Genomic DNA, 27,256 nt, shown 5'->3' with positions numbered 1-27,256 from the left:
TCACCTGGTCCAGCCCTAACTATATGTTTTAGCAAAAAGGAAAGTTTTAAGCCTAATCTTGAAAGTAGAGATAGTGTCTGTCTCCCGAAACCAAACAGGAAGCTGGTTCCACAGAAGAGGGGCCTGAAAACTGAAGGCTCTCCCTCCCATTCTACTTTTAAATACTCTAGGAACAACAAGTAGGCCTGCAGTGTGAGAGCGAAGTGCTCTAATAGGGTGATATGGTACTACAAGGTCATTAAGATAAGATGGGGCCTGGTTATTTAAGGCCTTGTATGTGAGGAGTAGGATTTTGAATTCAATTCTGGATTTAACAGGGAGCCAATGAAGGGAAGCCAAAACAGGAAAAATATGCTCTCTATTTCTAGTCCCTGTCAGTACTCTTGCTGCAGCATTTTGGATTAGCTGAAGGCTTTTCAGTGAGTTTTTTGGACATCCTGATAATAATGAATTGCAGTAGTCCAGCCTAGAAGTAATAAATGCATGAACTAGTTTTTCAGCGTCACTCTGAGACAGGATATTTCTAACTTTAGAGATGTTGTGAAAATGGAAGAAAGCAGTCTTACATATTTGTTTAATATGTGCGTTGAAGGACATATCCTGGTCAAAAATGACTCCAAGGTTCCTCACAGCGTTACTGGAGGCCAAGGTAATGCCATCCAGAGTAAGCATCTGGTTAGATACCATATTTCTAAGATTTTCAGGGCCGAGTATAATAACCTCAGTTTTATCTGAATTAAGAAGCAGAAAGTTAGCGGCAATCCAGGTCTTTATGTGTTTAAGACATCCCTGCAGTTTAACTAATTGGTGTGTGTTATCTGGCTTCATAGATAAAGCTGGGTGTCATCTGAATAGCAGTGAAAATTTATGCTATGTCTTCTAATGATGCTGCCTAGGAGAAGCATGTATAGTGTAAACAGAATTGGTCCTAGCATCAAACCCTGTGGAACACCATAATTAACCTCAGTGTGTGAAGAGGACTCTCCATTTACATGCACAAATTGGAGTCTATTAGATAGATATGATACAAACCACTGCAGCGCAGTACCCGTAATACCTACAGCATGCTCTAATCGCTCTGATAGGATATTATGGTCAACAGTATCGAATGCTGCACTAAAGTCTAGCAGGACAAGCAGAGAGATGAGTCCACTGTCAGAGGCCATAAGAAGATCATTTGTAACCTTCACTAAAGCTGTTTCTGTGCTGTGATGAGCTCTGAAACCTGACTGAAACTCTTCTAATAAGCCATTCCTCTGCAGATGATGTGTTAGCTGTTTGACAACTACTCTTTCAAGGATTTTTGATATGAAAGGAAGGTTGGAGATTGGCCTATAATTAGCTAAGACTGCTGGGTCTAGAGATGGCTTTTTGAGTAAAGGTTTAACTACAGCCAGCTTGAAGGCCTGTGGTACATAGCCGATTATTAGAGATAAGTTGATCATATTTAAGATCGAAGAATTAATTAATGGCAGGACTTCTTTGAGCAGTTTTGTAGGAATGGGGTCTAAAAGACACGTTGATGGTTTGGAGGAAGTAATTATTGAAGTTAACTCAGAAAGATTAATTGGAGAAAAAGAGTCTAACTTGACATCAATGGTACTAAGAGTAGCTGTAGATAATATTGCATCTGTGGGATGATTATTGGTATTTTTTTCTCTAATGATAAAAATTTTATTTGTGAAGAAGTTCATGAAGTCATTACTAGTTAACGTTAAAGGGATGGTTGGCTCAAAAGAGCTCTGACTTTTTGTCAGCCTGGCTACAGTGCTGAAGAGAAACCTGGGGTTGTTCTTATTTTCTTCAATCAGTGACGAATAGTAAGATGTTCTGGCTTTGCAGAGGGCTTTGTTATAAAGCAGCAAACTATTTCTCCAGGCTAAATGATGATCCTCTAAATTTGTGACACGCCATTTCCTCTCCAGCTTATGAGTCATCTGCTTTAGGCTACGTGTTTGAGGATTATACCACGGAGTCAGGTACTTCTGATTTGAGGCCTTAGTTTTCACAGGAGCTACAGTATCCAGAGTCGTACGTAGTGAGGAGGTAAAATTATTAACAAGATAATCGACCTCTGTTGGAGTAGCATTCAGATAGCTGCTCTGCTCTATGTTGGTATAGGGCATTGAAGATGATAACAGTGGGTGGATTATATTCTTAAACTTAGTTACAGTGCTTTCAGAAAGACATCTACTTTGATAAAGTCTACTCTCCACTGCTGTGTAATCAATTATTGTAAATGTAAATGTTATCAGGAAATGATCAGACAGGAGAGGGTTTTCAGGAAACACTGTTAAATGTTCAGTTTTTATGCCATATGTTAACACAAGATGTAGAGTGTGATTAAAGTGGTGGGTGGGTTCTTTTACATTTTGAGAGAAGCCAATTGAGTCTAATAACAGATTAAATGCCATGTTGAGGCTGTCATTTTTAGCATCTACATGGATGTTAAAATCACCCACAATAATTATTTCATCTGAGCTGAGAACTAAATCACATAAAAAGTCTGAGAAATCAGACAGAAACTCTGTGTAAGGCCCAGGTGGACGATAGATGATAGCTAGTAAGACTGGTTTCTGAGTTTTACAGCTGGGGTGGACAATGTTAAGCATCAGGCTTTCAAATGAATTAAAAGTCTGTCTTGGTCTTTCGTTAATTAATAGGCTGGTGTGAAAAATTGCTGCCACACTGCCCCCTCGGCCTGTGCTTCGAGATTTCTGGTAGTTAGAATGACTCGGGGGTGTTGATTCATTTAAACTAACATAATCATCCTGGTGCAACCAGGTTTCTGTAAGGCAGAGTAAATCGATTTGTTGATCAATTATTAAGTCATGTACTAACAGAGACTTGGAGGCGAGAGACCTAATATTTAATAATCCACATTTCACTGTTTTACTCTTTGGTTCAGATATGGATACTGTATTGTTCTTTATTTATGATTGTTTATGTTTAAGTTGTTTATTGCTGGTTTTTAGTTTGTTTTTTGTCTTTTTGGGAGCTGACACAGTCTCTGTGGAGATGGGTTTTTGGGGGGGTAGCAGGAGGAGAGAAGCTGCAGAGAGGCGTGTAAGACTGCAACTCTGCTTCCTGGTCCCAACTCTGGATAGTCATATTTTGGGGGGGTTTAATAAATTTGTCCATATTTCTAGAAATGAGAGCTGCTCCATCCAAAGTGGGATGGATGCCGTTTCTCCTAACAAAACCAGGTTTCCTCCAGAACGTTTGCCAATTATCTATGAAGCCCACATCGTTTCTGGGACACCACTCAGACAGCCAGCAATTTAAGGAGAACATGCGGCTAAACATGTCACTCCTGGTCTGATTGGAGTGACATGTTGGTAAAAGGCCCTGATTTACTCAGGGCCTTTTTGATGTGCTGTTCTTCTGCCTCCCTGGCCGCTGTGTCAGTGGGGATGGTGTTCGCTCTGTGTTGTAGCGTCCTAATGACACCCATTTTGTACTCCAGTGGATGATGAGAGTCAAACCTTAAATACTGATCCGTATGTGTAGGTTTATGGTACACGTCAGTCTTTAGATGTCCCCCATTACCGATGGAAATCTCACAGTCTAAGAAGGCTAACCTGCCACTTTTCATATCCTCCCTGGTGAATTTGATGTGTCGATTCACTGAGTTAATGTGATCCGTGAATTGTGATACGTCCTGAGATTTGATTTTCACCCAGGTGTCATCCACATATCTGAACCAATGGCTTGGTGGTGTTCCAGGGTACGATAGCAAAGCCCTCTTTTCCACTTCTTCCATGTACAAATTGGCCACGATGGGTGAGACTGGGGAGCCCATGGCACACCCATGTTTCTGCCTGTAGAACTGACCCTTGTATATGAAGTAGGTGGAATGAAGACACAGTTCCAAAAGCAAACACACTTGGTCAATGCTGAGAGTGGTCCTGTTGCTGAGGTTTGTGTCATCCTGTAATCTCTTACGGACTACCTCCAACGCTTCCGTGACTGGGATGCAAGTGAAGAGAGATGTAACGTCGTACGAGACCATGGTTTCATCTGCCTCCATAATGACATCTCTCACCTTCTCCAGGGTGTTCTGGATGTGGTGTTCAGAGCTGCCCACCAGCAGGTTGAGGATCGAAGCCAGAAACTTGGAGATGTTATAGGTGACAGAGTTGATCATGCAGACAATCAGTTTTAAAGGTGCACCCTGTTTATGTATTTTTGGTAAACCATACAGACTTGGTGTAGACTCCACTGGGTACAGCCTGTGATATGAGGTCCGGTCAATAGCCTTGTCTTGTTCTAACTGCTTCAGACAGTTGGTAGGTTTGTAGCTTGAACCTATTTGCTGGAACGTTGAACACAATATAATTACACAACAAAAGCATTGAACACCAAGTAGGCAAAGTTCTTCATGTTACTCATGCATGAGGGAGACCTGCCTGGAGTCAAGTGTCGTTCCACCACTTGACCTCCGTCAGACTCTCAGCCAGGTTCCCCATAGCACTCCTTTTATTGTGGTCACATGAATATGCATAGGGTCATTAACATACGACGTCTACATACAAACAAAGAGTACCTTGCCTGTGTGTGTGTGTGTGTGTGTGTGTGTGTGTGTGTGTGTGTGCTCCAATGAGTCAACTCACCAAACCTGGATTCCTGTCTTAAAGAAAAAGGTTAGCTAGATCCTGTCCCAGGCAACATCAGGGTGTCTCCTCCGGAGTAGCGCCGTAACCCTGCAATAAAAGATGTTAGCGTGTTTTGCATATTAAGTTTGCTTAACACCTGGCTCTGCCAGGAGCCTGCATACACACCATCATGGCCTGGAAAACAAGATCTGGAAGTAAAATCAAACTTCGCACTTGTAAACAATTGTATCATAAGAGTAATAAGCATTCAACATCAGCAAGACAAGTGTCATGTGCAGGTTTTCTCAAATTAGTAAAGTACAACTATTACCATAATTTGCCTCAGACATGGATCATCCCATGTACTCAGTCAACATTAATGTAATCGGTGACTTCCCTTAAGCAAAGTCACTCCACTCATATATTACTATGGGCTCAAAAGTGGCCAGCTAATGAGCACCATATTAAACTATTCCATAAACACTGCATCTCTCATTTGTTTTTCTCATGTCACTTGTCCGCTTCTGCTGAATCCTCTACATGCACTCTTAGAAAAACAAACATTAGCAATACACGTTGACCGTGGTCAGACGGTGGTCAGACGCAGGTCGACAGGTTCCAGAGGTGCCATAAAAAGACCATAAAGTTAGCCATCCATAGCTGTGGAAAGAAGTGACACTAGTTTTCAACACAGGAAATTCCTCATATGTTTTTCACATTGCCAAAGTAACCTTCACATTTCCCCATCAACACAGTGCAACAGCATCACCACTCATAACCTATAAACACAGTTTCTTCACACATAAACCCAGAAATCCTGTAGTAGGAAAAAACATCAACCAGTTGTCCTGGTATAAATCACATCATCAATTCACATGAAGAACTGTAATGCTGTAGAAAAGAAAATGCAAATGTTAGCGCTGCACAGATGTATACACACTTTCTCACAGTTTCCTCTGTGAGCAACACAAGGTAGTGAATAACACCCCTGGTAAATGCACAGACACAGAAAGTGGCACTTAAAAGGTTAAATCATCACGCAACCTCGAATGTTGCTGTCATCTTTCTGCTCCTGTAAAAGGAAACACACATAAATTTATCTGCACCTTTGTCAGGTGGGGGTTAACTTCGCACAGTCGTGTTACATCAGTAAAGTCTTGTCAGCTTTTGTCAGCTTTTACCAATCAGGTTTTTTTTTTTCACTCATTCATTCATACATTCATTCTTTCTTTGCTGATAGGGGAATCGATTGTCACATTACGTTTCCACTCTCAGCAAAATGACATCATTTCAAAAAGAAAAAGAAGAACTTTAGCTCGGATTAAATCGCTGAATCCTTTTTGGACAGGAACTTACTTTCTAATTGTCCCAAATAAGTGGCTTTCTCCAGAGCCCATTTTAATGTGGAGAAACTCACTTGTAACAATTTTCTCGACGACGTGTCATACAGCGCTTTCTGTTCTAATCGTGCAGATCTGCTCAAACGAAATTATTGAACAAAACTTTCAGTGCACTGTGAAAGTATCAAAATAAAAGCCCTTGTTAAGTCATGACACAAGCTCCTCATCTCAGGAGGGTAAATCATACCATTAGCATGGTTTATCATACCATCATACTAATTGGCAGGCTCAACTTCACAACAAAAGAAAAATCATCAGCTAGATTCACTCCAAACCAACCATCAGCTGCACAACACACAACATAAGCCTAATATGTTTTATTAGCTATGAGTTTAATCCCCAGGTCTGTGCTCTTCACTCATTTAGGCCACAGATTTTATTCAGTTTTCCTATTTCCCTTCATCATAAAACATGAGACATGCTGTCATGCACTTCACAAAAGAAGTTTGTTCTGACGTATTCAGAGTTGTGTATCTAGGTACAGGATTCACTCGCACATCAAAACAGGAAACTCAGTGTTTTACAGTCTCCACTCAACACACAACAAACTCCAACACATCCCATTCACTCGTGATAGAATTCAGTTACCTTTCATTAATCAAAGAACAATCAACTAATTTGCATATCAGCTATTAACCCACTAAGATGACAGGACAACAGAAATGCATGTTCAAAATGTTAGCACAAAAATAGAATTTCCCTCATACAGTAAATCACTTGTGCTGCATCAATCAAGCAGCAAGCATCTCCCAATTTACTATATCAACAACTAAATTTATTGTCTGATCACTGGTTGGTCAAACCAGAATCTTTTTTCCCACAAAAATTAAACTGTTGTCCTGCAACCTAGAGAGTCAGTTTTTTGCATTGGATAAATTTAGTATTTGATAACAAGTGTCTGTTAAATTGACACTATTTTAACACTGATGAGAGATAACAAGCTGATCTTCATTGCATGTGTGTTTGTGTTATTAGGCAGGTTTAATCAATGTCTGTGGAGCTGCATCTCCAGCAGGGCATGTTCTTAAAGCTGCCTTTCCTACACACTTCTCTGCTATTATTTGATCATTTCTTAACTAATGTGCTATGAGTCCACTGGTCTTTGCATCACACGAGGTGACTTGGACAAGATTGGACAGACTCACATGCTTAAGATGTTGTCTAATTTTCATGAGCTCTCTTGTGTTTGGAAGTGTTAGTAGGGTTAATGCATGTTCTGCTTGTGTGTGTGATTTTGTATATGTTTCTTTTTTGCAGTGTTTCAGACTCCTTCTCAATTTTCCAACTTAAGCAGTCAGTTTTCTTTTCCCCAGGTTTGCTAACCCAAATTTTGATTTCCCACATTAAATAACAAAATTCCTATGTGATCTCACCACTCCTCTCACTCTGTTGTCCTCTCCCACTTCAACAGTCCAACAGCCAGCAGTTCTCCTTCAGCTCCGTCCTGTGTTTCTCTGTCTCTTCTTGCCATTTTACTCCAAAGGTGGCAAATGTCAAACTTCAACAATCTCCTCAGTTCTCCTCAAACGTTTTCTTCACATGCACAGTGAAGTTGCAGCTTATTGGAAACACAGTGCCATTCATCCGATCAGGCAGGATGATGGGTTTGCTCTTCTTCTCTGATGCTGTTTGTCCACATTGCTGCTGCTTGCTGGGACTCTTGCTCAGGACTTTGCTGCTGTCTCTTTTTCTGCCATGTTATTGCTCTTTGGAGCTGCATTCCTTGTCTTCAGGGAGGAATGAGAGCTCGCTTGTGAGGTTGAGAGACACATGGTGCTGTAAATAAGTTAGCCAGAAACTTGGCCTGCATTTTTCCAATGATGTTAAACTATAACTTTCTTCCGACCGCTGCATGTGGAAAATTGATTCAGGTCTGCTTTTCACCTGAAAGTGACAAACTAAGACATGTTCATTATTATCATCACTGCTTAATCAACACACATCTCTCTGTGTTTTTGTGAACAGTCCTTTCTTAAAAGCAGAAAATGAGATTGTAGTTGTTCTTGGCTGATCAACACAAAACCTTTTTCCTATGATTAATTTTCATCTACAATGTAAATTTTGTCTCTTTTTCACTCTTTTGTTGCTTTTTTTTTTCTTTACAATAGCTGGTGACCTGCAGAATCACCACTCTCACAATCAAAGGCAATTACTTTTAGACAGCGCACAAAGACACTGTGACATCAGACACATTCACACTCACTTTTTCATCTGCATAAATAAATCATATGGCTGGTGATATGTGCCATGGTGATCCATAGGCATGATCACAAGTTTATTTAATTATTTTCAAACCAACAAAACAAATAAACAAAAACATGATGCTGATGCTATGAACACTCTACACACATGAGTCAAGATGCAGGAAAACTGCTCACGGAAACGCTGCACACTCCAGTTATCACAGTTATCATAGTTCTGTTTCCCTCTCTTTGAGGAGTTCTCAGACAGCTCTCGATCTGATAATGTGTAGCTTGCTCATCAGCTCAGAAGAGACCGCAACGCAACCTCACACAGTGGTTGCGTGCTTTGCCCACAGTGGCAAAGACCTGCACTTTCATATTCAATTCAGCTTCTCCATCATGTACTTTTAGATGTTTCATACAAGGTTCAGCATATTAGTTGTTTTCACAGGTGTGCTCTATAGCTCAACAATGGCTCATAATAAGACGACAGTCTTTCACACAGGTCAAGTGCCTCTATGCACTTCATTAGTTTAAATATTTGCCTATATCACTTCACCTCATATGTCATTGTACTGAATTTGAGCAACCCTAAGCTCAATGCAGATTACTTTTAACAACTATCCACCCCAATTAAATCTATGGTCTGGAGCACAGGCTGTTGTCGAACAGGGCAAGCTAAAGAATAAACATTTTGTGTCAGCAAGGGGTGGGGGAAAGCCATTCACCAGAGCATATCTTAAGTGCTGCTGATGTGGACTGGCCTTCTCCACACGCTCTTCAAGGCTGGTGTGTTTTCTGAAAACTTCTAACATTTGAATCTCTTCCATTTATAAGCCTGTGATTAACCGCACGGCTCAGGTCCGCGTGAAACCCGCGCGACCGTGCTCGCGTGAACCCGCGCAGCTAAGGAGCCGTCGCTCACTTTTATTTAAATACTTTGCGCTGCCAGGAGCAAAGTCCAGCATAAACGTCTGTCACCCTCTGACTCACTCTTGGTTGCTTAGGAACCCATGATAACAACAACAGCCGGTGTCACAGACCACGTGTTCTGCTCCGCACCCACTCACACAAACACACTCAAACACAACAACAACAACAACACAAAATAGGCCTATTGTCCAGCACAATCTGGACCCCGCGGAACTTCTCAATTCCCCACAAAGTGGCGGACCCCACAAAGCGGTCTACATTTCTCCCCACTAAGACGGCAAACCAAAAAAGTTCGAACTGCGCAACTCTGCGACTTAATGCTTCTGTACAAAAAAACCCCACTGAGCGGCTTTGTACATCGCCCCACTAAGACGGCGAATTTTAGCCCCACTGAGCGGCCACGGACAACGCCCCACTGAGCGGCGAAGACGTACAGTTATAGAGTTGGACTCTAAACTTACTCGGTGTTGCTTAGCGTGTAGTATAGCCTCGGATCCCGCCGATCGCCATTCATCAAGGAGAGAAAACAGACAGCTAATCCACAGGCCCGATGACAAATTCTCACGTCTCGGGACTTTACTACAGGAACTTCCTGGCTGACGTCAGTCTTTCAGCGTGCCTCTTCTCCCCTCGGTGAATGTCGACTCCAGGGCTCCGGCTCTCGAAGGACCAATTAATGATAGGTTTGTAGCTTGAACCTATTCGCTGGAACATTGAAGACAATATAATTACACAGCAAAAGCATTGAACACCAAGTAGGCAAAGTTCTTCATGTTACTCATGCATGAGGGAGACCTGCCTGGAGTCAAGTGTCGTTCCACCACTTGACCTCCGTCAGACTCTCAGCCAGGTTCCCCATAGCACTCCTTTTATTGTGGTCACATGAATATGCATAGGGTCATTAACATACGATGTCTACATACAAACAAAGAGTACCTTGCCTGTGTGTGTGTGTGTGTGTGTGTGTGTGTGTGTGGGTGGGTGGGTGTGTGTGTGTGTGGGTGGGTGTGTGTGTGGGTGTGTGTGTGTGTGGTCAGAGTGTGACCCCATAAACGACTTCCCTTAACCTGCTGGTCTGGAAAATCCAACAGTTCATCTAAACAAAAAGCACTTAGACTAGAACAGACGTAGCTACGTTAATCCTACCGTAAAACAATAAGACAAGGTACAACCTCTCTCATGCTCCTAGAGTGCTCTCTAATGCACACAAAGTTTGCAGACTATTAAGGATCAAACCTCTACCAATCTAAAACTAATTATAAAACTCTAAGCATACATAAGTAAATATTTCTAAGCATAAATGACAATCAACAATACAAAACCTAACATTCCCCCCTTTTTTGACCTTTATGCTAGAAAAGTTCCCATTTATGATCACCTCATGTCTTACAGTTTCAATGCAAACATTTTTATACACAGCATATGTCAAATCACCCTAAATTACTGTAAAAGTACACAGTTTGACAAATGTATTAGCAGTTATCCCATTCCTCATTGATCTCATCCAATGGCAAACTGCATCCTACGAGCAAACAAATGAATTGTTGATTTAATAGTTAAAATAAGAAAGTAACATTTTCAAAAACATCCCAGCTCTGCGGTGATCACTCATCATCTGTGCAGAGTGGTTTTAGTTCGGCAGGGCGTCATGAATGTCTCTTCCAGTTGTTTCCATCACTGTCCATAGGACCAGAGTCCAAATGTATGTAGAATAGACATTCAAACATACCAGTTGGTTTTGTTGTTTGTCAACATGGGTCTCAGCTATCTCCAAAGCTGCAGACCTCTTCAGCACTCTAGTTTTATGGCCTCTACCAACCCCCATTACCACCTCAGAGTGTGACCCCATAAACGACTTCCCTTAGCCTGCTGGTCTGGAAAATCCAACAGTTCATCTAAACAAAAAGCACTTAGACTAGAACAGACGTAGCTACGTTAATCCTACCGTAAAACAATAAGACAAGGTACGACCTCTCTCATGCTCCTAGAGTGCTCTGGAATGCACACAAAGTTTGCAGACTATTAAGGATCAAACCTCTACCAATCTAAAACTAATTATAAAACTCTAAGCATACATAAGTAAATATTTCTAAGCATAAATGATAATAAACAATACAAAACCTAACAACCCTTTTCCTGTAGCCACTTCCTGGGTCTCGTTTCAGGGGCTCATAAGTATTTTCATCACTGATTAGTTCCTTCAGTGGGCTGGTTTCAGTCATTATGCAAATGTACTGTTTATAAGATTGGGGAAACCTGCAGTCAGCTGAGACTGAAGAAGTCACTTGGATGAGTGACGAAACGTTGAAGATTTACTTTCCTGGATGATTGAGAATGCATCAAGACAGGGATATGTAACTCTGTCTTTTTTTCAAAATCAACAGAATGACCAGTCTGAGTACTTTCTGCTTTTTTGTGTGTTGGTATGGTAATGGCCATCAGCAAAGAAGAGAAAGAAGAACATGTGGGAAGTACAGTATGATCAGTGTGACAGGCTCATTCTGATGTGAATGAGGTAGGCCAAATCCAGTCTGAGCCAAGTGATATCTTATTCAGCATGTTTGAGCTCCTCCCCCTGCTGTCTGGTTACTCACATTCATTAAAAAAAGAGAAAGAAAGAAAAAAAAGAAGAAGAAAAAGAGCTGCAGGCAAACCTTTACCACCCATGCTGTGTAGATAAAGGCCGTGTGATCAGACTAATCCTTGGCATTGGAAATTAATGCTGTATTCATGCCTACATAGTGCATTCACATCACAAACATGCAATAAAATGTTTAATCTGTGATATTAAGCAATTAGAGTGCATGATAATTCACCATTCAGCATTTCTTCTGCAATGTCTGAAATTGGATTAATATATCAATAAGTACAGGTTTCTTGTCAGATTTAATTGACATATATCAGGTGTCATTATCATCATATAGAATGCCAGAATCATGTCAGGTGTTTAATATTCGCGTACGTTAAAACATGAATCCCAGCTGTGTTACTGTTTGATGCTGACTGGATATCTGGGTCTTAAACCCCTGTCTTTGGTCTCTCATGTCAGTTGTACTTAGGATCTAGGAATGTCTTATTGAGCAGTCATTGCAAGTTCTCTCCAGTCATGTAACACAATCACTTCAGTCTGAAGTTCTGTGTACACATATGTCTTGTTTTAAACAGCTTAAGTAGGGTATCCCGCTGGTTCATTTCTCCCTCCCGTTGTTTTGCAGAGAAAATGTTGCATTTATTTGATTGCAAAGGGGAACAAAATGCCTGCTTTCTCTTTCAGGGCTGGGAAAATGGTGAGCTTGTGCATGATTAGGGTACTACTCATGTTCACTCATGGTAAAACAAGAGTACACTCAAAGTTTTTCATGTCAGGGGAAATAAAATCACTTGGTCCTTACCAGGTGTTAAAAATGTTTATATGTAACTCAGATAAACTAAAACACACGGAAAATTACATGTCATTTTTTTTATTTAATCAAACCTGAGCCAAAATGCAAGAAGGATTTTGGCTTCTTGATTTTGTGAAAAACTAAACACATCCATGCTGCTTCCATAAAAATTATAAGGGGAACCAACAGCCAGGTGCTGAATCTGATTAACTGATAATAAGCTAGTGTGAGAAAAGCAGAGGTTTTGACAGTTTGCAGGTCCGAAGCATTCACATGTGAGTAAACAATTCCACACTGGCAGCAATCTTAGAGAAGCAGTTGTTGTTGCCCATCTACCAGGCAAGTGTTATAAGGTCCAAACAATGTGAAGTCCTTCATTCCATGATGAGAAAACAACAATATTCACAAGTGGAAAACATTAAAGATAATTGCCAGTCTTCTCAGAGTGGCTATCCCAAGAAATTCACCCCAAGGTCAGACTCTGCAAATCTCACTGAAATTGTGAAAAACCCAAGAGCTCCCTCTCAGAATCCATACAGGCCTCAGTTAACACATTAAATATTAAAAATCCTGAAAGTACAATAGACTAAGACAATAGAAAAAGACTGAACAAGTATGGAAGGGTTGCCAGGTGAAAGCAACTTCTCCACAAAACGAACATGGCAGCACGGTGTAGGTTTGCAAAGATGTATTTTAACAAGACTTCTGGAACACTGTCCTTTGGACAGATGAGACCAAATTGAGACATTTGGCCATAATGCACCATTTTTGGTAAAGTCGTAAAGATTTGCTCTTTTCAGCCCCTGGACATGGGTATTGTGCTGACTGCAAAGTCCTCTAGCATTCTGGTTTGGGTATGAGGCCATCTGTCAGGGAGCTAACACTTGACCTAAACTGTAATCTACAACATAATGACTGGAAAAGAAAATTGAGACTCGGGAATTGCGAATAGAGCCATGCAAAAACAAATGCCCACAAATATCAGTGAACAGAAGCAACATTGTAAAGAAGAGTGGGCTAAAATTTGCTGCATTGCTTGAGTTAATAGCTATGTAGTGAAAAAGAAATACTTGAGTAAATCCATATCATCAAGTGATGCTAAACCCCAACCAGCTAAATTGATATTAGGAAAACGAGAGGGTGCTTAAAATTAGACCTGATTACTGAAAGGGAAAACGTGTAAGGATTAACAAAAGTTATCGTTAACAGTTATCATTTTGTTGTTTGAAATAACTGCACTTATAATTTTCATCTTATTTGTGTACAACATGTATCAGTTGAAGCAAAGTAAAAATGAAGAAACTGATAAGCTATGAGTGTTTTCTTTTTTCCCCTATTCTGGAAAGTTTTATTCTCAAGGGCAGTTAAACAGTGAACCTCCTAAATGATTATTTTCCTATGGAAGAACTTGACAAGCTAGAACGACTACAAAAAACTAGCCCACAGGCCTTGCCTTCAAGGTTGAGTCAATTCTACAGTTCTACCATTTTGAATTAGACTATTAAGACTGCAAAGGATTTGATTTGAAAGATTGTCCTTTAGTTCTTAATATTTTGACTTGTATTATATACAGGCTAAACACAATTATCATGCAAGTAATGACTTTTCACTACCACAGTATACCTTTTCTTAAAGGCCATTATGATAGCATTTTCATCAGCTGCCTTTATGAGTTTTCTAAATTCAAATACCACATAATGAACATATTATATTCCGAAGTGCTACAGACTGAATTTTGATAGATGGTAGTCATTCAGTCGTATGACAATGTGGTGATAATGTTTTAGTGTGTAGTTCATTTGTCATGGTTGATGTACAATGGTGCCATTCCATGCAGTACTGATAAGGGAGTCTGTCTCTGGAAGGTAGCTGCTTTGAATTCACATCAGTTTTGGAAATCTGTATTGGGGAAAAAAAAAAAAAAAGCACACTGTCCTCAAATTACAAGACAAATTTCCTCTGCTCTGCTGCTTCACTATTCTTCCAGACCAGAATCTCATTGGGCAGAAATTTAGGTCTGTGCTGGTACTTAATAGCTCCTAATGAATCTCATCCCAATATTTATTCCCAACATCAGAATGAGTTGGATAATAAAAATTGGATGTTATTAATGCCCAGTCCTACATTTGCATTGAAGCCAGTTTTTGCTACCAGTTTCTGTGTTGTTGTAGCCTGTAACCCACACCAGCTACACTCAATTTTAGGTACTCTATGTGAATCAAGACATGGTATTGAGTTCTGCCAATGAGGTTATATAACAGCCGAATCCAGCCAAGAGCTCTGTCAATCAAAAGTAATGTGTTAACACGAGCTTTAATGCTGGCTCAGGGCTATTGTTGGATGCTAAACTCTGTTATTTTCTTCTTGGGCTTACATGTAAAATACAAAAAGAAAAAAAGAGAGAGACAAAATGTATCTCTTATAGTCAGACTAAACAAAAAAAAAAAAAAATCACAGTTCTGGTGAGTGAATGCATCATTTTTCATCCTTTTTTTTTTTTTTTTTTGCCTGTCCCGTTTGGCTCTTTTGCCATCAGAATTGTTGTCTAAAGGCAAAGAAAGATGCCCAACGGATTTACTTTACCAAATTGACCATCCCAGCCTTGCCATAATGGTCCATTTGATTCACCTTTTATTGTTTATTTTATTTTCACTTACTGAACATGGGACAGACTTGACTGGGGGAAAGAAGGGGAGAAAGAAAGAGGGAAAGAGAAACAGCTGAGAAGAGGGATGGGGGAGAAGGGCAAAAACCAAAAACCAACAGAATGAGCAGAAAAAGAAAAAAAAGAAGAAAAAAAGAAAAAAAATGCATATATCAATCACCTGGGTCACCTGCTGAGAAAGAAAAAAGAAAACAAGCAGAAGAGAACAAGAGTAATAGAATAAACAACATCACAATGATATATGGGAATATGACAGTAAATACTAAATATTAAACATTATTGTGCAGCACATAAGATCAACAGAACACAGTGTGCTTTGAGGTAGGAGCCAAAAAGGGTGTAGTTTGTGGGTGTGATCACCCGTGTGTACACCTGTGAGCATGGACGCGCTTGTTTTTTGTTTTTTAAAAGGTTCCTTCATGTAATGATCTGCTAGAGGGTGTGGGGGGGCCACAGCCCCGTCCTCCAGGGCATGAAGCAGGTATGGAGGAGATCAAAACTCCAGACATCCAGAGGCCCCCAGAACACAAGAGACCAAGGAAGACCAACAGAGGGGCAGCCGCGCCACTGTCCCAGAAAGAGCTGAGGAGAGTCCCAGATGAGGGCTCACTCAGCAGCCGCGGAGCAGAAGCCAGGGGGAGTTGCAGTGACGTGCCCGTGAGCTCCGCCGGCAGCCAGCCGTGCCTGAGTGACCGAGCCCCAGGCCGAGAGGCCGGGGGCACCCCACATCCGAAGTGGCCCGAGCGAGCCCCAGGCTCCAGGCCCCGATAAGCGGCCGCCAAGGAGTGAGCCGGTGTGTACCTGGACGCCCATCCCCGGACACAAAGAACCACCAACGCCTGAGGGAGTCCGCCACTGGCAGGGGAAGTGGTGGTAGGGGGAGATAGGCCTCCATACCTTGGAGGGCCTAAGATGTCCCCAGAGAGGTGGCGCCTGACACCCAACCTGACATATAGACACAGAAATACAGGCACACACATATACAAACATCCATTCCCACCCTCATGCTCTCATATACACTTACTCCACACTCAACCAACGTGGAGACAGACATAAAGAGACGCTGTACACACGATCACACTCCCCAAGCATACTCTACAAACCGGGTCTAGGTACCCTTGCCCCTGGAGGGGGGGGAACTGCACCCAGACCCAGGTGGTGTTACCCTTTTCCCTGCGGTGGGGGGAGGCAGACCGCCCCGACTCCGCAGCAGCAGGGAGGCCCCACACTCCAGACCGCAGTCGGACGGCCAACTCCTCCTCCTAGCCCCCCCCGCTCCAGCAGGTCGCAGAGAATGGGGGTGAGAGAAGACTCCAAACCTCCCTCCACCCGCTCATTGTAGTGTTGATGCATGTGTGTTCTAAGGTGCATTTAAAACCCAGGAGGGCATGGAGCTACCTGCCAGAGAGCAGCAGGTAAGCGCATGGCCCCTCCTGCTGGCCCTCAATGTCTACGTGTATTTAACATTGAGAGGTGGGCAACGACGCCAGGGGTGGGGTGTACACCCTGATGGTACTTTGGATTCCGTGTATCGTGCCCACCCCCAAGATCCTATATGTATGTGTAATGAGAGTGTGAGTAATGTGAATGTCTAAGTTGTGGGATAAAATTGAGGCAGGGGCAGCCAGAAGGGGACGGGGGGGGGGGGGGGGGGGGGGTGGCCTCCTCTGCACCCTGGTGACATACCCCTACTCCAAGGTCCTGCATGTGTGGGTGGTTGTGATGGAGCGGGAAGAGGGAGGCAGCTGGAGATGGGGAGGGAAGGAAGGGAGGGGCAAGTGACCCCTCCCTGGGGCCAGCTCCCCCGCTGACCCCAGTAGGTACCCCCATACTCCGTGACCCACCAGGGAAAGGGGGCCCAGGCCCATCCAGACCGGGGCCCAGCGTTTTTCATCCTTAAAGTCACACTTAAATGTAAAATCTGATATGATTCTTTTTACTCTACTGCATGCTTTATTGTAATGCATTTTATGGTTGAGAGTATTGAAGTCACATCTGTTGGCTGCTGGTATGTCCACTCACTGAAGTGTTATTATCTAGTATTAAAAACATCGGTCAATCTAACAATTGCTGTTCTTAATTGCAGTTTGGGGCTAATAAACACCAGGAATTAACTTTTTTTTGTTAGCATAGATAAATTGACATTGTGACTGGACAATAAACTCACATGGTGTTCACGATTGTGTGTGTAATACAGTAAGGGGAATTGTTGAAAATAATATATGAATGGGCCAATAGGCTCGACTATAGGGGCACAGAGGTGGGTTTAAATGAGACACAGAGACAAGAATGTAACTCAAAAGAACCAGCCAACTTTAGTGAAATAAACCATAAGGTTGACAAGCAGAGGTTAAAGACACTTTACAATGGTAGAAAGGAAACTTACAAAAAATGAAAGAAAACTAAAACTACTAAGACAATGACTTGGCCAAGGGTTACTTTTGGTTTTCAGTGTTCGGGTTTCAATGTTTGGGTTTCAATGCTCGGGTTTCAATGCTCGGGTGCACCCTAGTAACCTGACTCCTTAACTCTTATAGAAACAGATTACACAAATCCAATGTACATTCAAATGAAAATCTCATACTCTTTTCACATGTGGAGAATGTTCTACACAACAGCTTGTTATTCAGAGTCCCAAATAAAAAATGTCCAAGGGGTAAAGTCCAAAAAATTCCCAGGGTGTGAAAGAAAATAGGGGTGAGAGAATGTCAGTCAGTGGTCTCATGTATAACCAGCTGTGTGTGAAAGTGTGAGTGATACAGTCCTACCACACCGCAAGGTGCAGCAGATCATCAAGTGGAAAAGAAGCGAATCTCAGTCTCTCTCAGTCCAGGTGGGAAGGCTCGCCATCTATTTCACCGGAGGAATCCACCTCAGGAACAATTCAGCATACAAAAAAAAAAAAAACCTGACCTGTCAACAGACAGGGTCAGAAGAGCAATTCAAATATTAATTATGCTGTTCTAGCTATAATTCACAACTTAGGATTTTGTTGACATCATACTCGACATCAATTTGCACGTAAAATACTACATACTACTACTACAAAAATAAAACATCTCTCTTACACAAACTATGCATTAAACCAAGTAAAGTCAGTGCATATGCGACAATTATTACTCAAACAATTGAGATGAATTCAGTTTCTCAACGATAAAATGCAAAACAGACTTAACTGAGACATAGAATATGTGCTCACCGATCTCAGTGCATCACGGCCGAAGACAATGGTATGGTCTCAGTCGGAACATGCAGGGCGCTAAATAATGTAACAGGACATGTTGTTATTCTCTTTGATAACAGTAATACGACGTGAAAGAAAATAAACATAAGTTGCGCTTCAAGTGTTATCTTACTTCTGGAAGCAGATTGAGATGAACTTTCAGGCAGTTGATAGCAACCAGAGCTAACAAAGGCTAACAGTTTAGCTCCACACGGTACTTTCTAAAGTCGCCAGAAAACTGCAGCATTCGCCTGTTTACTCACTGTGGCTACTTTTAACATGGAAGGTAGCTGATAACCAGCTTAACCAACTTATGTGCAGCACAGTTAGTTGCAACTTATATCTAATACTTTTTCCAGTTTCTCAGGGATCGAAGTTTTGCAGCGCAGCTCTCTTTTTCTCCTGTCAGCACGTGACTACCTCCACACATAGCAGCAAACACAGAGCAGGTGGGTGGGACACACAACGGCAGGATGCTTTCCCATTGGCCAAAGCATACTGGGACTTGTGCATTTCGATTGGTTGGGCAGGCTATCCATCTCTCCTCATATCTATCACTCCTTAAAGTGGTACCCTAATTTTATGTGGGTTACACGTGCACAGTCTGGGTAGAGACCTTGGCTTCAGAAAACTAACTGGCTCAGCTGTGTATTTCAATTATTGAGTCCAGCTGGGCTAATAAACCAAGAGCACTAAAGCAATAAAAGCTACTTTTCTGAAATTATCTAATAAGTGGCCCATTTCCTAAAGACATAAGTTGAGTTTTCTTGAAAATGTCTGTCTGAACATAGGAGAAAGCTTCTTAGAGGCAGTGACATTTGAAATCACAGTCATCTGTCCTCACATTGTCCCTTATTGTAGATAAAAGGTGTATACTCTCTACACAGCATCAATCATCCAAAAAGCTCTCGGGAATAGATGGACGACAGCTTAAAAGCTTTAGATAGCTCAGTGTCTTCTTGTATACTGCATCCCTTATTCTGAGTTGTAAGACTAAAGAGAAGTAGCACTCTAAAAACAAAAGCTTACAATTTAAGCTAACAATTTAAGCTAAGAAAAAAGGCAACCCTGAAAACCTCCAGATAAATTACCTAAAATACTGTACCTCAACCCATCTTTGGAAAAAGAAAAGCTTCAGATCATAATATTATTGAGCAGAAATATTTACATTTTAATAAGAATTCCCACGGACATCCTCCTTCTTGCAATTACTTTTAGTGCTGCTCTTATTTTTCTGTTTTATGCAGTGCTAATGGTTCCTCCCTCCACACTCCTTTAGGGGGATTACTGTGGCAGCAGGTCAAAAGAGCAGGTCACGTGTCTCTTCTCCTGATTTCTCCTTTGGGGATTCTTCCTGTCCTCAACCTAGCTCACATTGTGATCCCTGTAAAGTTTTGGATAGGCCTGGGGTTATGCACCCAGTGTCATGTTAACAAAATAACACGACAGATACTCAGCCAAAGACTACAAACTAGAGTTTCCAACCTTATGTTGCAAGATGAAAAGCTGTGGAAACTGCATATTATCAGGAAGATTTTCTGAACAAAATTCAACAAAGAGATGCTTAGTTAGCACGGCTAATGCTCCCAAAAGAATAAAAAGCCCTAAATTTCCCTTACTATACAAACTGGTAAATTTGCGTAGTAAAGTACATACTATTTTAACCCACAGTAAACCTATGCAAAAAGCAAAATGTACTATTTCTACACCTGACTAGCAAAGGTCCAACAGCAGCGCTTGCTTTTGAATTCCCCTGAGGTGAGTGTGTAGTAGTTATGGGAATGGAGCATTCAGCTGTGATTCTGACAATGCTAGGTCACCATGGTATAATACTGGCCAATCATATGTGATGAGACTCTCTGCCACTCTGTGGATAATTCCCTACTTTAGCTCAGCACAACTAAAAGGAAGGAAGAAACACTTTCCCATTGCAGAAGAAGAAGTTACAATATAACAAAACTAGAAAGCGAAAATTTCTGAAAAAATTTTAAGTGTGCCTATGCCGCCGCTAATCAGTATAGTTTGCCATTCAAACGGCTACAGAGAGCAAAACTCACCGGAGCAGCCATTCTCCACCATGAACTATGGTAAAACCAAACACCGCTCGCGCCTCACAGATGACAGCTTACAGTTTTGTGTAAAGATGAGGTGACTTTGTACAGCCCCAATTTGTAGACGCTATGCGCAGAGGTTCATAAGCAGACCCGACAATGTTTGCATGAACACACTTTGAAGCATTACGTTATGGACCACTTTTCACACATAGTTGCTGTACCCACACAGCCGGCTGTAGCTTTTCATCTCATAGCCCGACACATACACAAAAAAAAAAAAAAAACAAAAGCAGAGAGAGCACAGACTTTACACCTGAGAGGCGTGATTGCAGATGCCGCTGAGGTGGGTCCACCTCCCCTGCAGCGGCACTGCAGACCACGCCCTGCCACACACATCAAACACGTAAAATAAATATTTATGCACTTTTCATTCACTTTTTGTTTTTTGTTATTTTTACACAGTGTTCTGAATGATTAACAATGGTCTACAGCCAATCTTGTGTATTATTATACAAACTTTGGTTGTAAGATTCAGATAACTATTTAATAAAAGCTAAATATTTTATATGAGAGTAAGAAAGAAAAGTATATCTTTGTCTCATACTCTCATCAGACAATACATGAACCTCTCAATAAACAAAATATTTGCTCGGCTTAAATGACAAACCGCTATTTTACACAGTGGAACACTTATTTTTAAACAAAACCAATGCAGTTCGCCACTGACAGTGCTTACCTTTGCACATCACAGTAAACACTGAACCAAGATGGCGCCCACGCGAACGAGAAATCTGAACTACGGTGTCCTGCAGAGGACAAATGGTCAAAATTGCTAAAATTTACAACATATATGCAGCTCAACAGCGACACCTTGTGACTTATTCCAGTCACTACCTTACATATACATAACGTCTTACCTGACATTCAGTTCACCGGACACTCATACTGAATCACCAGCCCATATAAATGAAAAATAAGTCCAACAGCCAACCAAGAGTCATCACGAAAGACTAGGGGTGACACGAGAGCGTGAGCAGGCCTGGGTGTCAGCCAGCCCAGCCTGGGTGTCAGCCAGCCCGACCTGGGTGGCAGCCAAGCCGCGCTAGCCAGCTAGCCGCCATGCGGCGGTGAAACGAGAGCGTGAGCCGGCCTGGGTATCAGTCAGCCCGGCCTAGGTGTCAGCCAAGCCGCCCTAGCCAGCTAGCTGCCATGCGGCGCTAGCAGTAACATCGTGAGAGATATGGGACTTCTTGATAAAATATGGGACTTCTTGATAAAACGAGCAGATATTTGAAGTTTACACCCCTACATTCTCGCCTGAAAATAGGGGAGGCTGTCATAAAGTTCAAAATCAGTAACTTAGCGCGCACAGCTGTATAGAAACTCTGTCGTGCTAGCTAGCACGCAGTACAGTTATTGTAACTGTCAGCACAACGAAAATAAACTACACCTAAACTCGGTTTATATCTGACCCAAATAGAGTGCAGTTAATAACGTCTTACCTGAAATTCAGTTCACCAGCCGCCTGCTTCTCCTGCATTGGGTTTCCCTTATCCACGATTGAGCTCCGCGTTAGCCACCACCGGTCGATCGGTGTTTCTTTCCCCGCATACGAGGGGAAGAGACATATACCGGTGGCTAACGCGGAGCTAGCTAGCCACCGGTATATGAACAACTCAGTTATTTTTTCCACATCGACCAGCATCATCGGCCCATATAAACGAAAAATAAGTCCAGCTAAGACAAAGACTGTTTGCGGAGCGATCGGGGGTGAAAGGAGTTAGAGACGCCTCACTGAAAGCCAAGCCTGGGTGCTTTTGAGCGAAGCGGCGCTAGCTAGCCGAGCTAGCTAGCCGGCCGGCCAAACTAGCTAGCCGGCTAGCAGCAACATCGTGAGAAATCTGTTGCTAATATGGGATGTTTTGACAAAACGAGCAGATATTTGACGTTTACACACCTACATTCTCACCTGAAAACCGGTCGATCGGCGGCCGCCTCACATGTTTCTTTCCCCACATATGAGGGGAAAGAGACAGATACCGGTTGCTAGCTAGCTCCGCGTTAGCCACCACCAAACAACTCAGTTAGTTTTTCCTCATCGACCAGCATCATCGGCCCATATAAACGAAAAATAAGTCCAGTGTGAAACAGTCGCTTGGCGAGCGATCGGGTGGTTTAGCGAGTGTCAGCCTCTTAAGTTTAAGACAAGCCCGGCTGCTTTTTAAGCGACGCGGCGCTAGCTACCCAGCTGGCGTCAGTACACAGGAACTACTTCCGGTAGTTATACAAAATAAAAGCGTCCACAGGGACACAGTGGCCGCCTCGCATTACTCCCGACATACCACTAGAGTGAGCCAGCACACCACAAATGAAGTTTTCTTGTTCTCCATTCATTTCAATGGGAAAAAACTTGCATTAAAATATTCATATTTAAAAAACTATAGAAGTAATAAACACCAAAAGTCATAGCAACTCATTCCAGCTCCAGCCGCACACAATGATATATCATATGTGAACCTTGTCTCAAAACTGTGGGGCGAGATAAGGTCCAAAATTTCAGGCGGAAAAAGAATAATAATAATAATAATAATAACTAGAAAAATTTGCATTTCCTGCGAAAATGCAGTGTGGATGCTTAAAGCTGAAGCTGTATGCAAAAAGTAGCTGAAAAAGCTGAAAAGTTGCAGAAATTGTAAAAACTTTGCAGAAGCAAAAGAAGTTTGCTAAAATGGAATAACTTAGCAGAACTGCAATATCTTAGAGGAAACATAATACTTGGCAGAAATACAATAGCATAGCAGAATTTAGCAGAAATATTGTAACTTACCAGAAACATGATAACTTCTCAAAAATACAAGAATTTAGGAGAAATAGTATAAGATAACAGAAAGAATATATTTAGCCAAAAATACTTAAACATTACAGAAACACTATGATTTAGAAAAATAATACAACAGAGCAGAAATATTGTGATTTACCAGAGACACTGTGATGAACTATGAATATTGTAATTTTAAATTAAGACTATGTTTTAGCACAAATATTATAATTTGGCAGAAATACTATAATTTAGCAGAAATACTATATTAAGCACAAATACTATGAAAAGCAGAAATAATATGATTAAGCATAAATACTACATTTAGCAGAAATACTATATTAAGCACAAATCTTATAAAAAGCAGAAATACTATATTAAGCACAAATCCTATAAAAGCAGAAATAGTATATTAAGCACAAATCTTATAAAATAGCAGAAATAGTATGATTTAGCACAATAGTAATAAGTTAAACAGAAAAATTGGAAAAGCAAAATGGACAGCTGAAAAAATGCTGAACATGCTGAGGGTCCCTCAAATATACTTGTTAAATGACAAAAATCTGAAAAAAAATTTATGACAGCCACACAATTACAAATATGTACACATGAGGAAACACACATGCACAGAGAGACACACACACAAGATCCAATTCAGTCAACCAGTCTAACTATATTCAATTTAAATCCTACAATGACATGCTGCCAAATAAGGGCAGGGTCCTCTCTCTCCCACTAAACACACACACACACACACACACACACACACACACACACACACACACACACACACACAGAGGGAGAGAGCTGCCGAATTTAAATCCACCAATCAGAGTTGCTGTTTACGTTTTCCCGCCAAAACAGGTGCATCTTTTTACACACGCAGCACAGAGAGGCACAGGATTATTGCAGTCTATTTCTCATAGTGAGGACTCCCCTCAAACAAATGACCATAATTTCCTAACTGTAGGGGCTAGAGCGGTCATTCTTACACCGTTTTGTTCAGAAGTGATTGGGCAATCTTCAAGTGTTGACAATTTATCATTCAAATATGAATTTTTAGAGATATATGACATGGATGACTTATTGACTTAGAAGCCACGAATTCCCCAATATGCAAATTTGAATGGCTGAGGCCACATATATGATTGGCTGGCTGGGAAGCCATGCAGGCCCTGATTTGTGGATTTGAATTCCTCAGCCCTGATATGATTGGCTGGCTTAGAAGCCATGAAGGCCCCAATATGCAAATTTGAATGCCTCAGGACACATATATGATTGGCTGGGAAGCCGTGCAGGCCCTGATTTGAAAATTTGAATGTCTCAGTCCTCAGAGAGGATTGGCTGCCTGGGGACCTGGCAGATATATATATAGAAATACTATGATTAAGCATAAATACTACATTTAGTAGAAATACTATGTTTTCGCACAAATACTATAAAAAGCAGAAATACTATAATTTAGCAGAAATACTATATTAGGCACAAATAGTATAAAAAGCAGAAATACTATATTAGGTACAAATCCTATAAAAAGCAGAAATACTATATTAGGCACAAATCCTATAAAAAGCAGAAATACTATATTAGGCACAAATAGTATAAAAAGCAGAAATACTATAATTTAGCAGAAATACTATGTTAGGCACAAATCTTATAAAAAGAATAAATACTATAATTTAGCAGAAATACTATATTATGCACAAATCTTATGAAAAGCAGAAATAGTATGATTTAGCAGAAATACTGTATTTAGCACAAGTGCCGAAAAGTACCAGAAATACTATGATTTAGTAGAATAGTAATAACTTACAAAATTACAAATATGGAGGCATATTGAAACAGAAATGCACAGAGGGACACACAAACACAGGCTCTAATCCAGTCAACCAGTCTAACTATATTCAATTTAAATCCTACAATGACATGCTGCCAAATAAGGGCAGGGTCCTCTCTCTCCCACTAAACACACACACACACACACACACACACACACACACACACAGACACACACAGAGGGAGAGAGCTGCCGAATTTAAATCCACCAATCAGAGTTGCTGTTTACGTTTTCCCGCCAAAACAGGTGCATCTTTTTACACACGCAGCACAGAGAGGCACAGGATTATTGCAGTCTATTTCTCATAGTGAGGACTCCCCTCAAACAAATGACCATAATTTCCTAACCGTAGGGGCTAGAACGGTCATTCTTAAGCCGTTTTGTTCAGAAGAGATGGGGGAATCTTCCAGTGTTAACAATTTATCATTAAAATGTGAATTTTTAGAGATATACAACATGGATGACTTGTTGACTTAGAAGCCACGAATTCCCCAATATGCAAATTTGAATGCCTGAGGCCACATATATGATTGGCTGGCTGGGAAGCCGTGCAGGCCCTGATTTGTGGATTTGAATTCCTCAGCCCTCAGATATGATTGGCTGGCTTAGAAGCCATGAAGGCCCCAATATGCAAATTTGAATGCCTCAGGACACATATATGATTGGCTGGGAAACCGTGCAGGCCCTGATTTGAAAATTTGAATGTCTAAGTCCTCACAGAGGATTGGCTGCCTGGGGACCAGGCAGAAATATATAGAAATACTATGATTAAGCATAAATACTACATTTAGTAGAAATACTATGTTTTAGCACAAATACTATAAAAAGCAGAAATACTATAATTTAGCAGAAATACTATATTAAGCACAAATTCTATAAAAAGCAGAAATACTATATTAAGCACAAATTCTATAAAAAGCAGAAATACTATATTAAGCACAAATCCTATTAAAAGCAGAAATACTATATTAAGCACAAATCTTATAAAATAGCAGAAACAGTATGATTTAGCACAATAGTAATAAGTTAAACAGAAAAATTGGAAAAGCAAAATGGACAGCTGAAAAAATGCTGAACATGCTGAGGGTCCCTCAAATATACTTGTTAAATGAAAAAATCAGCAAAAAAATGCACAGGGAGAGAGAAGTAAGTTTCTAGGTCAGCCTGGGAGCTGCTGAATTTGAATCCACCAATCAGAGAGCCTGTGTACTTTTTCCCGCCAAAACATGTGCCTCTTTTTACACACGCAGCACAGAGAGGCACAGGATTATTGCAGCCTATTTCTCATAGTGAGGACTCCCCTCAAACAAATGACCATAATTTCCAAACCGTAGGGGCTAGAGCGGTCATTCTTACACCGTTTTGTTCAGAAGAGATGGGGGAATCTTCCAGTGTTTACAATTTATCATTAAAATATGAATTATTAAAGATATTTGACTTCTAATGCACCATAACTGAGTAGAGCGAAGCAAAAACTGCCTTGACTTGCCCTCAAACAACGCTTTGTAACTCGAAATCTATTTGGAGTATCGATATCATTCTTTCACCGTAAGAGACAGCAGGCTTTGGTGAACAGTCATGGAAATTTTCAGGTCTCTGTGGAAATCCAAAAAAAAGTTATGACGAGAGAAAAAAGTGGTTCATTTCCAGAGTTTTAAATCTGAAGAAATCTGAGCGAAGGACGAATTTCCTACCCTCAAACAAGTCCAACTCATTTCAGAACGGTAATAGGTGAGAAAGAAATTCTTGAATTGTGAGCGTCAGGGGTGTCTGAAGATATTCGGGGACAAGCCTCATGTCTTAAAGTCGCTTTGTTAAGGAGATATGACGATTCGAATATGCCTCTCATTACAGAAATCCAGCGATGATTTTGAACAAGCTCTCCATTGACTTTATATGGAGAGTTTTGAGACCTTGTGTTGGTCTGAGGAGATTTGCAAAAATTCTATAAATCCCACAACAATGATAGTGACATTTTCTGAAAGCCAGCAAAAATACCTACGTTTTGATGTATAATTTGTGGAAGTTGAGTGAAAATTGAGCAAGTAGCAAGAAGTTGTTCGGACATGAAGTGAAAATTGCAAAACCTTCAGTGACACACTGGAAGCCAAGAGCATAGCAACCATAACAACGCATGTATTTTGTGAAAAATCACAATTTTGCAA

The 27,256-nt window shown here is 41.1% G+C and overlaps 2 long non-coding RNA genes across 2 annotated transcripts in view; both read right to left on the bottom strand.

Annotated features, from left to right (window-relative positions):
- Positions 1–4,444: 4,444 nt before the first annotated feature.
- LOC146642502 (uncharacterized) overlaps positions 4,445–27,256 on the bottom strand; it is a 501,695-nt gene continuing 478,883 nt past the window's right edge. Inside the window, exons 2-3 of the long non-coding RNA XR_014909668.1 lie at positions 9,573–9,940; positions 4,445–4,703 (exon numbers count right to left, since the gene is read on the bottom strand). This is a non-coding gene — a long non-coding RNA (uncharacterized LOC146642502). The remainder of the gene's footprint in view (positions 4,704–9,572; positions 9,941–27,256) is intronic.
- On the bottom strand, positions 17,352–22,953 carry LOC146642511 (uncharacterized). Its single transcript, XR_014909756.1, has 3 exons — positions 21,939–22,953; positions 18,359–18,418; positions 17,352–18,072 (listed from the first exon to the last, which is right to left on the bottom strand). It is a non-coding gene; the product is annotated as an uncharacterized LOC146642511 (long non-coding RNA).

The sequence above is a fragment of the Rhamphochromis longiceps genome, linkage group LG23 (genome assembly GCF_057381845.1).
Source record: "Rhamphochromis longiceps isolate RC_006_pf linkage group LG23, R_longiceps_female_GT1.1, whole genome shotgun sequence".
Taxonomy (NCBI): domain Eukaryota; kingdom Metazoa; phylum Chordata; class Actinopteri; order Cichliformes; family Cichlidae; genus Rhamphochromis; species Rhamphochromis longiceps.
The sequence above is the reverse complement of the archived record's forward strand: the minus strand, read 5'-3'. Positions and strand labels throughout refer to the sequence as shown.